Source organism: Gorilla gorilla, chromosome 10 (assembly GCF_029281585.2).
Source record: "Gorilla gorilla gorilla isolate KB3781 chromosome 10, NHGRI_mGorGor1-v2.1_pri, whole genome shotgun sequence".
In the NCBI taxonomy this organism is placed as follows: domain Eukaryota; kingdom Metazoa; phylum Chordata; class Mammalia; order Primates; family Hominidae; genus Gorilla; species Gorilla gorilla.
The window spans coordinates 133,739,366-133,754,389 of record NC_073234.2 but is presented as its reverse complement, the minus strand read 5'-3'; the positions used below and the strand labels follow the sequence as shown (position 1 = coordinate 133,754,389).

Genomic DNA, 15,024 nt, shown 5'->3' with positions numbered 1-15,024 from the left:
TTTTTGGTTTTTTTTTAATTTAGATAAAATTTTATGATATAAAACTTACCTTTTTAAATTATGAAATTCAGGTTTTTAGTATATTTGTGATGTTGTTACAATATCTAACCTCACCACTATCTAACTCTAGAACATTTTCATTACACCAAAAAGAATTTTGTACCTGTTAGCAGCCACTCTCAATTATCCCCAACCCCTGGTAAGCACTAATTTACTTTCTGTCTCTATGGATTTGCCTACTCTGGACATTTTGTATAAATGGAACAAGACAATATGTGTCTTTTTGTGTCTGACATCTTCACTTAGCATAATGTTTCAAGATTCATCCACATTGTAGCGTACATCAGTGACGATTCCTTTTTATGGCCAAATAATATTTCATTATATCTGTGTGCCACATTCTGATTATTCAAGAGTTGATGGATATTTTGGCTGCTTCTACTTTTTGGCTATTAATAATGTTTCTGTGACAGTAAATATACAAGTTTTTAAATGAACATATTTTTCCATTCTCTTGGGTATATACCTAGAGTGGAATTGCTCATAATTACTTTTTGTAAAATAATTAAAATGAAAATGCTTTGAAATGATTTGAATCAGCCAGCGCGGTGGCTCATGCCTGTAATCCCAGCACTTTGGGAGGCCAAGGTGGGCGGTCACCTGAGGTCAGGAGTTTGAGACCAGCCTGGGCAACATGGTGAAACCCCAACTCTACTAAAAATACAAAAATTAGCTGGGTGTGGTGGCGAGCACCTGTAATCCCAGCTACTCAAGAGCCTGAGGCAGGAGAATTGCTTGAACCTGGGAGGCAGAGGTTGCAGTGGGCCAAGAACACACCACTGCACTCCAGCCTGGGCGACAAGAGTGAGACCCGTTCTCAAAAAAAAAAAAAAAAAAAAAAAAAAAGAAATTATTTTTTTCTCCCCCCTCACAAAAACACACATAATATTGTGTATTTAGCTAATTCTTATCCCATATCTTTTCTTCAGAAATAAGGCAGAGGCTGGGCGCAGTGGTTCATGCCTGTAATCCCATCACTTTGGGAGGCTGAGACGGGTGGATCAAGAGGTCAGGAGATCGAGACCATTCCGGCTAACATGGTGAAACCCTGTCTCTACTAAAAATACAAAAAATTAGCCGGGCGTGGTGGCAGGCGCCTGTAGTCCGAGCTACTCGGGTAGTTGAGGCAGGAGAATGGCGTGAGCCTGGGAGGCGGAGCTTGCAGTGAGCCTAGATTGTGCCACTGCACTCCAGCCGGGTGACAGAGCGAGACTCCGTCTCAAAAAAAAAAAAAAAAAAAAAAAAGAAAGAAAGAAATAAGGCAGAAGCAGACTTAGACTTTAGCTCAGATGCTGGACAAGTAGTCTTTAATTCCAGATGAATAGTCTGTGTTTAACACTGCCTCCTCCATTGAAGGCACTATGGAAAGTGAATAAGAATCCTGATGCAAGTCATATTCAATTAATGGAATTAAGAAAGGTCCATGTCCTTTAAAGGCAAAATAGAATGACATCAAGGTCAGCAAGAAGCTGTCAGTTACTTTCTATACATGAAGAAGGAAGAGATTACTTCCGTACTAGGGAGATGGGGCAACATGGAGATGGAGTTTGAACTGAGTCTTGAATTGTGGATACCTTTTCAGCAGGTGTGGTGGACATAATGTATTTTTTGGCCTACAGACATAGTGAACAAAATATAGGATATTCAGGGATAGTGGCAAATCAAAAGCCTTAGAGCCACATAACAAGAGGTTTGAACTTTGAACAGTAGATAGTGGGAACCATTTAAGATATTTGAATAGAAAAGACTGATGCAATCAGAGCCTTTGAAAGATTACTCTATCAATAGTTTGTAGAATGACTTAAAGGAAGAAAGAAATTGAGAATGAGAACTTGGACTAGTAGTGAGGTTCTGGAACTAGGACAGCCTCAATGGAAAAGGAGAAAAGCAGCTTGTGAGAGATTTATTGAGGGCATTAACAGCTTGGCATAGAGAGCTAAAAGAATAGGAGTGAATCAGATAAATGAGAGAAAGTGCAGGGTAGAGAGGGGAAGCTCAGCACAGAATTTTGTGTTAAGAGGTTGAGAGAAGTAAGATAAGCCAGAAGAGGTGGGTTGGAAAGAAACTCCTAGAGGACAGTGCCACACAAACCAAGAAACAACCTTGTAAGGAGATGCGGCATAGAGGTTATGGAAGGATATGACCTGAGAGGACTCCTGTTGGACTTGGAAATGAGGAGGCTGGAGCTAGTGAGTTGCTAGAGCATCTTCCTGTCAGGAAAAGCTCCCCCTCCTCCCCTCAATAAATGATACCTTGAGCATGCTGTAGGCCAAAAAGAGGAGTTGGGAGAGAGGAAGCAACTGCGGATTGAAGACAAATGAGAGGGGTGCATTAATGAAGTGAGAAGGTAGTAGGATGAAGAATTAAGAGGTCATTTGGGCTGGGCCTTGTGGCTCACACCTGTAATCCCAGCACTTGGGGAGGCCTAAGTAGGAGGATTGCCAGAGCCCAGGAGTTCAAGCCTAGCCTGGGCAATAAAGTGAGATCTCATCTCTACAAATGATAATTTTTTAAAAAAAACATTAGCTGGGTGTGGTGACACGTGTCTGTGGTCCCAGCTACTCAGGAGGCTGAGGTGGAGGATCACTTGAGCACACGCAGTCAAGGCTTCAGTGAGCCAGGATCATGATCATGCCACCGCACTCTAGCCTGGGTGACAGAGCGAGACCTGGTCTAAAAAAAGAAAAAAGACCTGTTGTTGGACAGAAGTGCTTGGCCTGATAAAGGAAAACTGAAGGAGGAAGACGAATGCATATACAGAGAAATTTTTAAATTGAGAAAGCTTACATAATGGCTTCACTGTAAAATTTATACTATTATTGCTTATTAGTAGTACCTACAGATAGAATAGTAACTACAGATAGACAAGTTAGATTTAGAAAATACCTTGCGTTATCTCAGGCACATGTAGAAAGATTAAACTTTCCGTTCTGTATAAATGTTTCATTCTTTTAGCTATGCGTTGAACATATCTTTGCCTATGCTTTTAAATGCATTTGCCTGCCAAAACATAGCTATGTGATGTAATTATATAGACTACCAGTTAGGCCTGTTGAGTCCACATTTCTGCTAATTATTCAAGCTGTGTATTTTGAGTGCTAATAATAGTGGGAACTCAAGTACAGTATTTTGTTTAAAAATTAGTTTATAACCCTCAGTTTGAAATTTTTGTATAAATGTTTTATTCTTTCTAAAAGATGCCCCAAAACAATATTTTGTATTTTCTATAGAATAGAAATTTATTAGTAGTATGTTCTATAGCTTAGCAGGCACACTGTACAATTATTCATTTCATTGAAAGTAATGACAAATATATGTCACTTTGAAATTATAATTTCCCTGTTTTAAGATGTTGCCAAATCAGTTCTTTATCAGTCCTGATGTTGGGAGTTTCCAACTAGAAGACTTATTAGTAAATGAGTAGATATGGAAGCTAAGACCTCCTTCATTACCCTTAACCCTTTGTCCTCTTCTCAACAAAGTGGTGAGAAGTCCCTGACCTAACATAGTTCTTTTCATGTATTTTTAATAGCTATACAAGTAATACATGTTTTTTGCTTTAATAAATAAAAAATACATGTGAGTAGTTAGAACAAAATAAAATTTATATTCTATACCTAGATATATTTTGACAGCCTTTCAGAATTTTTTTTAGGTAAAGTATTTTTAGAAATAATAATTAGGACAGTTATAGTACATATATTGTTTTCTATGCTGCTGTATTTCTTTTACTTTAACAGTATATCATTACCGTATCAATATTCATCTGTCTCTAAATATACTTCCACTTCATTTTCAAGCCTGCATGCATTGTTGCATGGATTTTTCAAAGTGGATTTTTTTTCTTAGTCTTTATTCTTACAAAGTGTTCTAAGTCGCTCCTTAATCAATATCTCTGTCCCCAATACAACTCCTGGTTTCTTTCCAGTTATAAGGAGATTCTACAGCAGGTAGACCATAAGAACTTGGTTTCCAGGAGCATGAGTTCATTTTTTTTTTTTTCAAGCAGGATGGGTGAGCAGCATTATTATATTGTATGTCCTGACAAAGGCACTCATGGCTTGAAAACTTGTCTGTTTTTTTCTCCACCCACCAGAACATAAGCTAGTGTCTGACATTTCTTTTGAGCAGCCAGGGCTTGAAAGCATGCACTTATCTTCCCAAACACGTGGCTTTTTCCTTGGTCTTCATCTGCTCTACAGGAGCTCCTGCTACAAGTCTTCTCTTAGACTATCACCAGCCTTCCTTCCTCTTCTATTCCTGCCTGTTCAGGATTTGTTTATTTTGTTCGTTTTGCATTCAAACTTCTTGGTTATGAACCCTTTTGAGATCATCCTTAAGGAAGGAGAAATGTTGAATTTGTCCAAAGTAACCAGTTATTACAGGCATTTAATTAATGAATATTTCTTGTCCATTCTGAAGACTATATTTCAGCCTCCTTAATTTAATCTATTCTACTTTGTATTATTTTTTAAGTTTCTATCATGATTAGCCTTAAAAAATAGACATTTCATTCCCATCTTAGTAAAAGTCTTACTTCAAATTTATGTCACTACACTAAATATAAATACAATTTTAGTGGAAGCTGCTTCCAGAAAGTGGATATGGTTCAGTAAGATTGGTTTTTTAACACTTTGCTTAATAAGTAAGTGATTCAGTAGACTAACCTCATGAAATTTGCTAGTGATCCTTTAACTGGCTAACACCTTGGAAAAACAGATTAAGGTTCTAATTAGCATTGACAAGGTGAAGAGGGGCATGGGTATTAACAAGAGGAAGTTAACCAAAGACATGCTGGGTGATTCAATAAAGGACTAAAGAAATAAAGTGTAAATATAACAGGGGGCACCATACTTTGAAAAAGCATGAGAAAAGTAAAAATAAATGTTATTAATTATCAGAAAATAAAGTACTATTATTTTTAAAGCCATAACACTGTTAATAATATTTTTAACAGTGATATTATTAATTGGTCATGATTTATTTTGCAGTTAAGAGGAAGCCTCATTATTATTATTTTTTTTACTTCTGCAAAACTTTTCCCATTCGTTTCAAATATGAATTGAGACAGTGGAGAGAGAGGCAAATGCAAGTGATTAAAAAACAGGACTGTGAAATCAAAAAGTTCCAATTGCCATGTATTTTTTGAGTTATTGAATATGCTGTAAAGTGGTATTGTTGATACCACATTTCTTAGGTGGGATTTCCATCATTCTCAAAATATGAATAGGTATTGTTGATGTGAACACTGCTTCTCGCCTGTGAGCCAGGCAAGATGAATGGATGTGTTACAATGTGGTCATCTGTTTTGTATATTAACAGAGATTTGCACCTGCACTTTTATATAGTAACTGAACAAATCAACTCTGTAATTGCCTTACCTGAATCAGGTGGAATGTATTTACTATGACACATGCTTTTGTCTTGTTTTAAAATAATCAAGAGCTTGAATCTTTGTATTTTGGTAAATCGGGAAAAAAATTCAGACTGCATACAAGATAAAGGACTCTTAATACATTAGGGGCTCTGGGAGAAAATGAGTGAAGTCAATCTAAACAATAAAAGAAACAGCATTGAAGTCAGACCATTGCCAATGTTCTAAATTTGTAAAATCCACACAGGGTTTTGTTTCTTTTCTTAATCTTGTAGAGCTTGGAACAAATAAATTCTAGTGGATTTTTTTTTTTTTTAGACAGTCTCGCTCTGTTCCCCAGGCTGGAGTGCAGTGGCACCATCTCAGCTCACTGCAAGCTCCACCTCCTAGGTTCATGCCATTCTCCTGCCTCAGCCTCCTGAGTAGCTGGGACTACAGGCGCCTGCCACCATGCCCGGCTAATTTTTTGTATTTTTAGTAGAGACAGGGTTTCACCGTGTTAGCCAGGATGGTCTCGATCTCCTGACCTCGTGATCCACCTGCCTCGGCCTCCCAAAGTGCTGGGATTACAGGTGTGAGCCACCGCGCCCAGCCTCTAGTGGATTTTTTATAAGACTCATAGAGTTAACAAAAATTAAATCTCAAAAATTCTCATATTTAAATTGCTGACTTTAAATACTTCCTTTAAACTAAATGTATTAATGATTTAATTTGGTATCATTCTGATACTTTGTTCTGCAGTTTGCAGGTGCACCCCATACAGTTCCCTGCACATATCAAACGCTCAACTAGTATCTTAAATTGTTCCTAGGTTTAATGTAAAGGGTCACTTATATAGAGTGCACTGAGACTCATGAATTTCTTTTTTTTTTTTTTGAGACAGGGACTCACTCTGTCACCTAGGCTGGAGTGCAATGGCACAATCTGAGCTCACTGTAACCTCCGCCTCCTGGGTTCAAGCCATTCTCCCACCCCACCCTCCTGAGTAGCTAGGATTACAGGCACCCACCATCATGCCTGGCTAATTTTTGTATTTTTATAGAGACAGGGTTTCACCATGTTGGCCAGGCTGGTCTTGAACTCCTGACCTCTGGTGATCTGCCCGTCTCAGCCTCCCAAAGTGCTGGGATTACAGGCATGAGCCACCGCACCTGGCCACGAATTTCTATTAAAAATTTATGTTTTGATTAATAAATTTACTCCACAATGAAATGCTATCTAGAATTTGCCGATAGATGTAGCAGGAACCACTGATAGTTTTTTTTTTCAAGCCTAAGAAACAGTACCTGAAGTTGATATGCAAATATTGCCAAGACTTCTTAATTTCTCTCTCTCTCTTTTTTTTTTTTTTTTTTTTTTTTTTTTAGGAGACAGGCTTACTCTGTGGCCCAGGCTGGAGTGCAATGGCAGGATCGCCATTCACTATAACCTTGGCCTCCCAGATACAAGTGATCCTCCCGCCTCAGCCTCCCCAGTACCTGGGACTACAGGCACCTGCTACCTTGCCTGGCTAATTTTTGTATTTTTTGTAAAGACAGGGTTTCTCCATGTTGCCCTGGCTGTTCTCAAACTCCTGAGCTCAAGCAATCTGCTTGCCTCAGCCAGGAAAATTGCTGGGATTTCAGGCGTGAGCCATAGACCCCAGATGACTTTTTAATTTCTACCTGGGGTTTCAAATGTCCCAAAACAGAGTACAGTGAGATATTTTATGCTGCATGTTTTATTTATTGATAGTACACAATTTTATATTATCTTGTCATGGCATAGTAAAAAGTCTGGCTTTAACTATGTTGATTTCTGCATGCTTCTGTGGATGATACGTTTCTAACCTTTATTGTTTCAAATTTTAAATGAAATGTACTACTTTATTACTTGTATAACAAGGTATTTTCAACATGTCAAAGGAAATATTAGCTTTACCAACCTTTATGAAAGGATCAAAGTCAAGGCTATTTCATGTTGTGCTAATAAAACTTTTCCTGATCATACTTACATAGTCGTATCTGTTAACAAATTAGAACACAGCCTGTAGCTGTGAGCAGATTGCTTCCTCGTGGTAGCTTTCTCACTGGAAACACCAATAATGTAGTAATACCAAAGCTGCCTACTCTGAGATGAGGAAGCCACATAATTGCTCCCAACTCTGAAATCCTGTGATTTCAAGTTAATTTCAAATGAAGGAGAAAGTATTTGGTCAAAGTAAAATAGTGAAAATGTTAAAAAAAAAAAAATGAGAGATCACAGAAGGTTTTGATTTTTTGGTTTGTTTTTTGTTTTTTGAGACAGAGTCTCACTCTGTTGTCCAGGCAGTAGTGCAGTGGTACAATCATAGCTCACTGCAACCTTGACCTCCTGGGCTCAAGCCATCCTCCTGCCTCAGCCTCTCAAGTAGCTGGGACAACAAGGTGTGCCACCACACCTGGTTAATTTTTTAATTTTTTGTAGACATTAGATTTCGCTATATTGCCCAGGCTGCTCTCCAACTCCAGGGCTCAGGCAGTCCACCTGCCTAGGCCTCCCAAAGTGCTGGGATTATTACAGGTATTAGCCACCACACCTAGCCAACACAGAAGGGTTTTGTTAGCATGGTTTAGTGGAATTCCTTGATAAAAATAATATTAAAACTTGTGAATGAAGGAAGTGTTTTGATAAAAGGCAAAAATGAAGTCAACCCTCCCCTCCTTTTCTCCTAAGTACTTAACTTGATCATGTGTCCATACATTTGTAGTACACATAATCAACGTTGCCCTGCTAGGGCAACTTAATCTGGTTTTTATATTAGATTTAATTATTTAAATTTATTGAAACTTCTAAGTTTAATTTTTAAAATACATTGCATTATTGCCATTAAAACAAAATTTGGACAGATGGACCTAATTTGGACTCATATAGAAAAAAATGGAATAAAAGAAATTTATGGGACCATTTAGGAAATTTGAAAATTTGACCTTGTATTTTATGGCATTAAAAAATTATTGTTAAATTTTTAGGTTAAAAAAAAAAATTAGGCTGGTGCTGTGGCTCACTCCTGTAATCCCAGCACTTTGGGAAGCCGAGGCAGGCGGATCACTTGAGGTCAGATGTTTGAAACCAGTCTAGCCAACATGGCGAAACCCTGTCTCTACTAAAAATACAAAAATTAGCCAGGCATGGTGGCAGGTGCCTGTACTCCCAGCTACTCAGGAGGCTGAGGACGACACAAGAATAACTTGAACCTGGGGCAGGGCAGCAGAGGTTGCAGTCAGCTGAGATGGTGCCACTGCACTCCAGCCTGGGCAACAAAGTGAGACTCTGTCTCAAAAAAAAAAAAAAAAAATTAGATATACTAATGGTAGAGTTAATGTTTTTTGTTTCTTTTTGTTCTTTTGAGACAGGGTCTCACTTGTTGCCCAGGCTGTCGTGCAGTGGTGTAATCGTGGCTCACTGCAGCCTTGACTACCTGTGCTCAAGCAGTCCTCCTTCCTTGGCCTCCCAAAGCACTAGGATTACAGGCATGAGCCACCATGTGCGGCCAATGTTTTTTTTTTTTTTTATGGTTCTTCTCTTTTAGACATACATTCTGAATATTTATAGATGAAATGATTTATTTAGGATTTGTTTCAAAATAACGGAGTGCTGTGGGAAGTAGGTGGGCCATGAATTGATAACTGTTAAAGCTGGGTATGAGGCAGTTTATTATATTCTTCTGTTACTTTTTTATTTAACATTTTCTATAATTAGAAAGTCCAAAAAATAATATTTAATAACCATCTATGAGGTTTATAAAAACCATTTAGATGTCTTTATTCCTTGTAAAATGACATAAAAGCATTACCTACAATAAATTCCACCCCATTTTCTTTTCATAAAAAATTTTTCTTCTCATAATCCATATTCCTTATTCTCTGCTGTGAGAAAAGAGCTCTTAAAATTGTCACATGATGTCAAAAGAAAACAAGGGGGAGAAGGATCACTTTACTGTGCCTACAATGAATTTTATATAACACCTTTACTTTTCTTCCCTTTCCAACCTGATTAAAAATTTTTTTGCTCTTGGGAGGGAAGGTGGGGTGTCCACAGGCAAGTTATTGTTACATTATAGTTAACATTCAACTGTATCTGCATCTTATCACAAACAAATACATGTATATATACACAGAAATATATGGAAAGTACTTAGTCACTCTCTATATTTCAGGCATATGGTTTATTCTCTCCAGAGATCAATATCTTAGTTACTGAAGCTGTATCTATTTTTTTGCTAAAATAGTTATTTTGTGTTTTAAGAGAAATAAGTGTAATTCCTCAGTAGCAGGAATGGTATGTGGAAGTGATCGTTTTTTGGTGGTTAAGATATTAATAATTTGACAACATGCAAGATTTTGTGAAATATGAATCGTAGTTTATTATTTCAAACTTTTAAAAGTTGGGAAATGAGGAATTTCAAATTAAAATCTATAAAGTATTGGAAGAATCTATAGAAAAGAGCAACTAAAGCCGGGCGCAGTGGCTCACTTCTGTAATCCCAGCGCTTTGGGAAGCCGAGGCGGGACTATCCTGGCCAACATGGTGAAACCCCGTCTCTACTAAAAATACAAAAATTAGCTGGGCATGGTGGCGCGCCTGTAGTCCCAGCTACTCGGGAGGCTGAGGCAGAATCGCTTGAACCCGGGAGGTGGAGGTTGCAGTGAGCCGAGATCGCACCACTGCATTCCAGCCTGGGCGACAGAGTAAGACCCCGTCTCAAAAAAAAGAACAACAGAGTAAGACCCCGTCTCAAAAAAAAGAGCAACTAAAATGCTTAATAAATATCTCTCTTTCACAGCCCTCTGATATGATTCATTACACAGATTTAAAGATAACAATGTCATAAACCGTTCAGGAGAGTAGTTTTGAAGACTTAACTTCCATTAACGCAGTGTATTTGAGAATTGGGTTTTCCGGAAAATTGAGGCTGAGGCAGGAGAATCGCCTGAACGCTGGAGGCGGAGGTTGCGGTGAGCCGAGATCGCGCCATTGCACTCCAGCCTGGGCAACAAGAGTGAAACTCCATCTCAAAAAAAAAAAAAAAAAAAAAAAAAAAAAAAAAAAAAAGTATGATGAAGAACGGAGAATTTTCATTTACTTCCAATTCTTGTGTTGGTTTCTCAGCTTGTCTCTTCTCCCTGCTGTGAATCCTATCACTGCCTTTAGAGTTAACTTACTAAGTGACAAATCTGATTATCATTCACTGGCTTCAAAACTCTAGTGTCACCACGTTGTTCATGTGAAAGTCCAAATCTCTTTCCTGTAGCATCCATAGTTCTAGCTTCATCCTTCGCCTCTCTCAGTAAAGAACTATAAACTCAAGCAGCACACCAAACTCTTTGCTGGTCCCAGGGTACGCAATGCTTTTCTTATCACATTGTGCATTTGAATGTTCTATTCTCTTTGCTTGGAGTGGTTTTTCTCCACTTCCCATCTCCTATCTTGTAAGACACAACTAAAAGATCACATCTTTAAAGCCTCCCCAGTTCCCTCAGACAGGGCTAGTTATTCACTTGCTCTGTTTTCTCTTTTTTTTTTTTTTTTTTTTTTGAGACGGAGTCTCACTCTGTCGACCACACTGGAGTGCAGTGGCACGATCTCGGCTCACTGCAACCTCTGCCTCCCAGGTTCAAGTGATTCTTCGGCCTCAGCCTCCTGAGTAGCTGAGACTATAGGCGCGTGGCCACCACGCCCGGCTAATTTTTGTATTTTTAGTAGAGACAGGGTTTCACCACATTGGCCAGGCTGGTCTCGAACTCCTGACCTTGTGATCCGCCCACCTCAGCCTCCCAAAGTGCTGGGATTACAGGCCTGAGCCACCAAGCCCAGCCCACTTCCTCTGTTTTCATAAACACCTTTTGTACTGTATTGTAACCATTTGGTGGTAATCATCCCTTCTATTGATTGATTGATGCAATCATTCATTCATTTGGAGGTATTAATCTAAAAGGTACTATGTTCCAGACACTGTTTGGTACTGGAAATAGAGTTATTAAAACAGTCACTGTCTCTTCCCTCTGTTAGTGAAGGACACATATGTTAAAGAATCACAAAAATATCCATATAATCACAATTGTGACATCTGTGAAGGTGGGGTCTCTGTTCAGTATCTCTTTGTATATTGCCCACCTTCCATCTTCCCACCCCCATCCCACCAGCACATAAGCTAATGCTTCACACAAAAGAGCAACTCAATAAATGCTTAAAGAAGTGAATGATGAACATATAACTGTACATGAGCTACATGGATTTCTTTTATACTTTTTATTTTGAAATAATTGTAGATTTACACGCACTTGTAAGAAATAATACTGAGAGGTCGGGTGTACCCTTTATCTAATTTCCCTTAACAATAAGATCATACAAATCTATAAGATGGTATCACAGCCAGAATATTGATATTGATACAGTTCCCCATCCTTGTTCAGATTTCCTCAGTTTTACATGTGTGTGTATTTAGGTCTATGAAATTTTCCCATGTCGGTTTATATATCCACCACAATGGTCAAGATTAAAGAAGTGTTATCATGAGGCTACATTATCACACCTACTTCCCTCCCATCCCCCTTCCACCACCCTCTATCCAAAATCCCTGGCAACCACTAATCTTTTCTTCATGTCTATAATTTTGTCATTTCAAGAATGTTATACAAATGAAATCATTCAGTATGTAACCTTTGTGGATTTTTTTCCCACCCAGTGTAATTCTCTGACGATTTAACTGAGTTGTGTGTCAATAGTTAATACCTTTTTGTTGTTGAGTAATTTTCCATGGTATGGATGTATTATAGTTTGTTTAATCCTTTATCCATTAAAGAATATCTGGGTTATTTCCAGCGTTTGGCGATTAGGAATAAAGCTGCTGTGAACATTCTCGTACAAGTTTTTATGTAAACATAATTCTCCATTTCCCTGGGACAAATGCCCAGGAATGCAACTGCTGCGTTGTATGGTAATTATGTGTTTGGTTTTATAAGAAACTGTCACACTATTTTCCAGAGTGGCTGTACCATTCTACATGTAAGAGAGTAGTTGGGCACTGAAAAATCCAGTTTCTCCATATCCTCACCAGCATTTGGCGTTGTCATTATTTTTTATTTTAATCATTCTGATAGGTAAGTAGTAATATTTTCTCGTGGCTTTAATTTACATTTCCCTAATAGTTAACAAAATTGAACATCTTTTCATATGTTTATTTGCCATTTCCATTTGTAAATCCTCTTTAGTGAAATTCCTGTTTTATGTCTTTTGCCCATTTTCTTTTTTCTTTATTTTTTGAGACAGAGTCTCCTTCTGTTGCCCAGGCTGGAGTGCAGTGGTGCAATCTTAGCTCACTGCAACCTCTGCCTCCCAGGTTGAAGCGATTCTCATGCCTCCGCCTCCCCAGTAGTTGTGATTACAGGTGGGCAGCTAATTTGTATATCTTTAGTAGAGACAGGGTTTCGCCATGTTGGCCAGGCTGGTCACGAACTCCTGGCCTCAACTGATCCTCCTGCCTTGGCTTCCCAAAGTGCTGGTATTATAGGTGTGAGCCACTGCCCCCGGCCTCTTTGCCCTTTTTGTAATTGGAGTTTTTTTTGCTGTAATTTACTGTTGGGTTTTGAGTTTTTGATATTTTTTACATACCAGTCCTTTGTCAGATATGTGGTTTGCAAATACTTTCTGTCTGTAGCTTGCATTTTCATCTTTTTAATGGGTCTTTTGCAGAGCAGTGGTTTTAAATTTTGATTAGGTACAATTTATTGATTTTTTTTTCTTTCCCTGAGTCATGCTTTTGGTGTCTCAGAATTCTTTGCCTATTCCTAGATCCCCCAAATTTTCTCCTATACTTTTTTCCTAAATATTTTATAGTTTTATGTTTACATTTAAATCTGTAATTCATTTTGAGTTAATTTTTGTATAAGATAAGAGGTTTAGGTCATGGTTTATTTTTTTGCCTATGTTCATCCCATTTCTCCAGCACCATTTGTTGAAAAGGAATTTTTTCTCCGTTGAATCACTTTGTGAATAATCACCTTTGTAAATAAATCAGATGGACATATCCGTGTATGTCTATTTCTGGGTTCTTTCTTTATTCTGTTCAGTAGACCTATATTTTTATCTCTCTACCAGCACAAACTGCCTTGATTACTGTAGCTACATAGGAAGACTTAATATTGAGTAAAGTGATTCCTCATATTCTTCCTTTTCAAGATTGTTTAGTCATTCTAGCTCTTTTGCCTGTCCATGTAAACGTCAGATTTAGCTTGCCTATGTCTACAAAAATCCGTGCTGGGATTTTGATAGGAATTGTATTAAAACTATATACAATTTGGGGATAATTGACGTCTTTTCTATGTTGAGTCTTTCAATCTGTGAATATGGTATGTCTCTTCATTTACTTAGATTTCTTTAATCAACATTTTGGAATTGTCAGCATGAATATTTATAGACATGTTTTTAAAGTTTATATCTAAGCATTTTATTTTGCTTAAAGTAATTATAAGTGATAGTTTTTGTTTTATTTTTGAGATAAAGTCTCACTCTGTCGCCCAGACTGGAGTGCAGTGGCACCATCTCCGCTCACTGCAGCCTCTGCCTCCTGGGTCCAAGCAATTCTGCCTCAGCCTCTCAAGTAGCTAGGATTACAGGTGCCCACCACCATGCCCGGGTAATTTTTTGTATTTTTAGTAGACACAGGGTTTCACCATGTTGACCAGACTAGTCTTGAACTCCTGACCTCAATTTGATCCACCCAGCTCGGCCTCCCAAAGTGCTGGGATTACAGGCGTGAGACACCATGCCTGGCTGTGTTAATTCTTCTTTAATATTTGGTAAAAATTTTCAAGGAAGCCAGCTGGGCTTGGGAAATTCTTTTCCAGGAGGCTTTTCATTACAAAGGCAATGTCTTTCATGGTTAAAGAACTACTCAAGATATCAGTTTGTGGTTTTAGAGAAATTGAGAAATCGGTCAATTTCTTCTAAGTTGTCAAATTTGTGAGCATAAAGTTGTTCATAGTATTCCCTTACTATCCTTTTAATAGCTTCAAGATCTGTATTACCTCCTGTCTCACTTCTGATATTAGTGATTTATCTCTTCTTTTTTTTATGTTATTGTGGTAAGAACATTTAACATGTGATTTACTCTTGAAACAGATTTTTTTTTTTTTTTTTTGAGACATAGTTTTGCTCTTGTTGCCCAGGCTGAAGTGGGATGGCGCAACCTTGGCTCACTGAAACCTCCACCTCCCAGGTTCAAGTGATTCTCCTGCCTCAGCCTGCCAAGTAGCGGGATTAGAGGCATATACCACCACACCATGCCTGGCTACTTTTTTGTATTTTTAGTAGAGTTGGGGTTTCACCATGTTGGCCAGGCTGGTCTCAAACTCCTGACCTCAGGTGATCCACCCATCTCAGCCTCCCAAAGTGCTGGGATTACAGGCATGAGCCGCTGAGCCCGGCCTTTTAAACAGGTTTTTTTTTTTTTTTTTTTGGAGACGGAGTCTTGCTCTGTCACCCAAGCTGGAGTGCAAGGGCGCAATCTCTGCTCACCACAACCTCTGCCTCCTGGGTTCAAGTGATTCTCCCGCCTCAGCCTCCCTAAT

The 15,024-nt window shown here is 38.4% G+C and overlaps 1 protein-coding gene across 5 annotated transcripts in view; it reads left to right on the top strand.

The window, feature by feature from the left end:
• TAOK3 (TAO kinase 3) overlaps positions 1-15,024 on the top strand; it is a 222,484-nt gene that overhangs the window by 23,156 nt on the left and 184,304 nt on the right. Inside the window, exon 1 of one of the 5 annotated variants that reach the window (XM_055358136.2) lies at positions 12,445-12,555. The exons of the other annotated variants lie outside the window; for them this stretch is intronic. The gene's annotated coding sequence lies outside the window, so the exon portion shown is untranslated. Of the gene's footprint in view, positions 1-12,444; positions 12,556-15,024 lie in introns of those variants that run through there. 5 annotated transcript variants of the gene reach the window in all.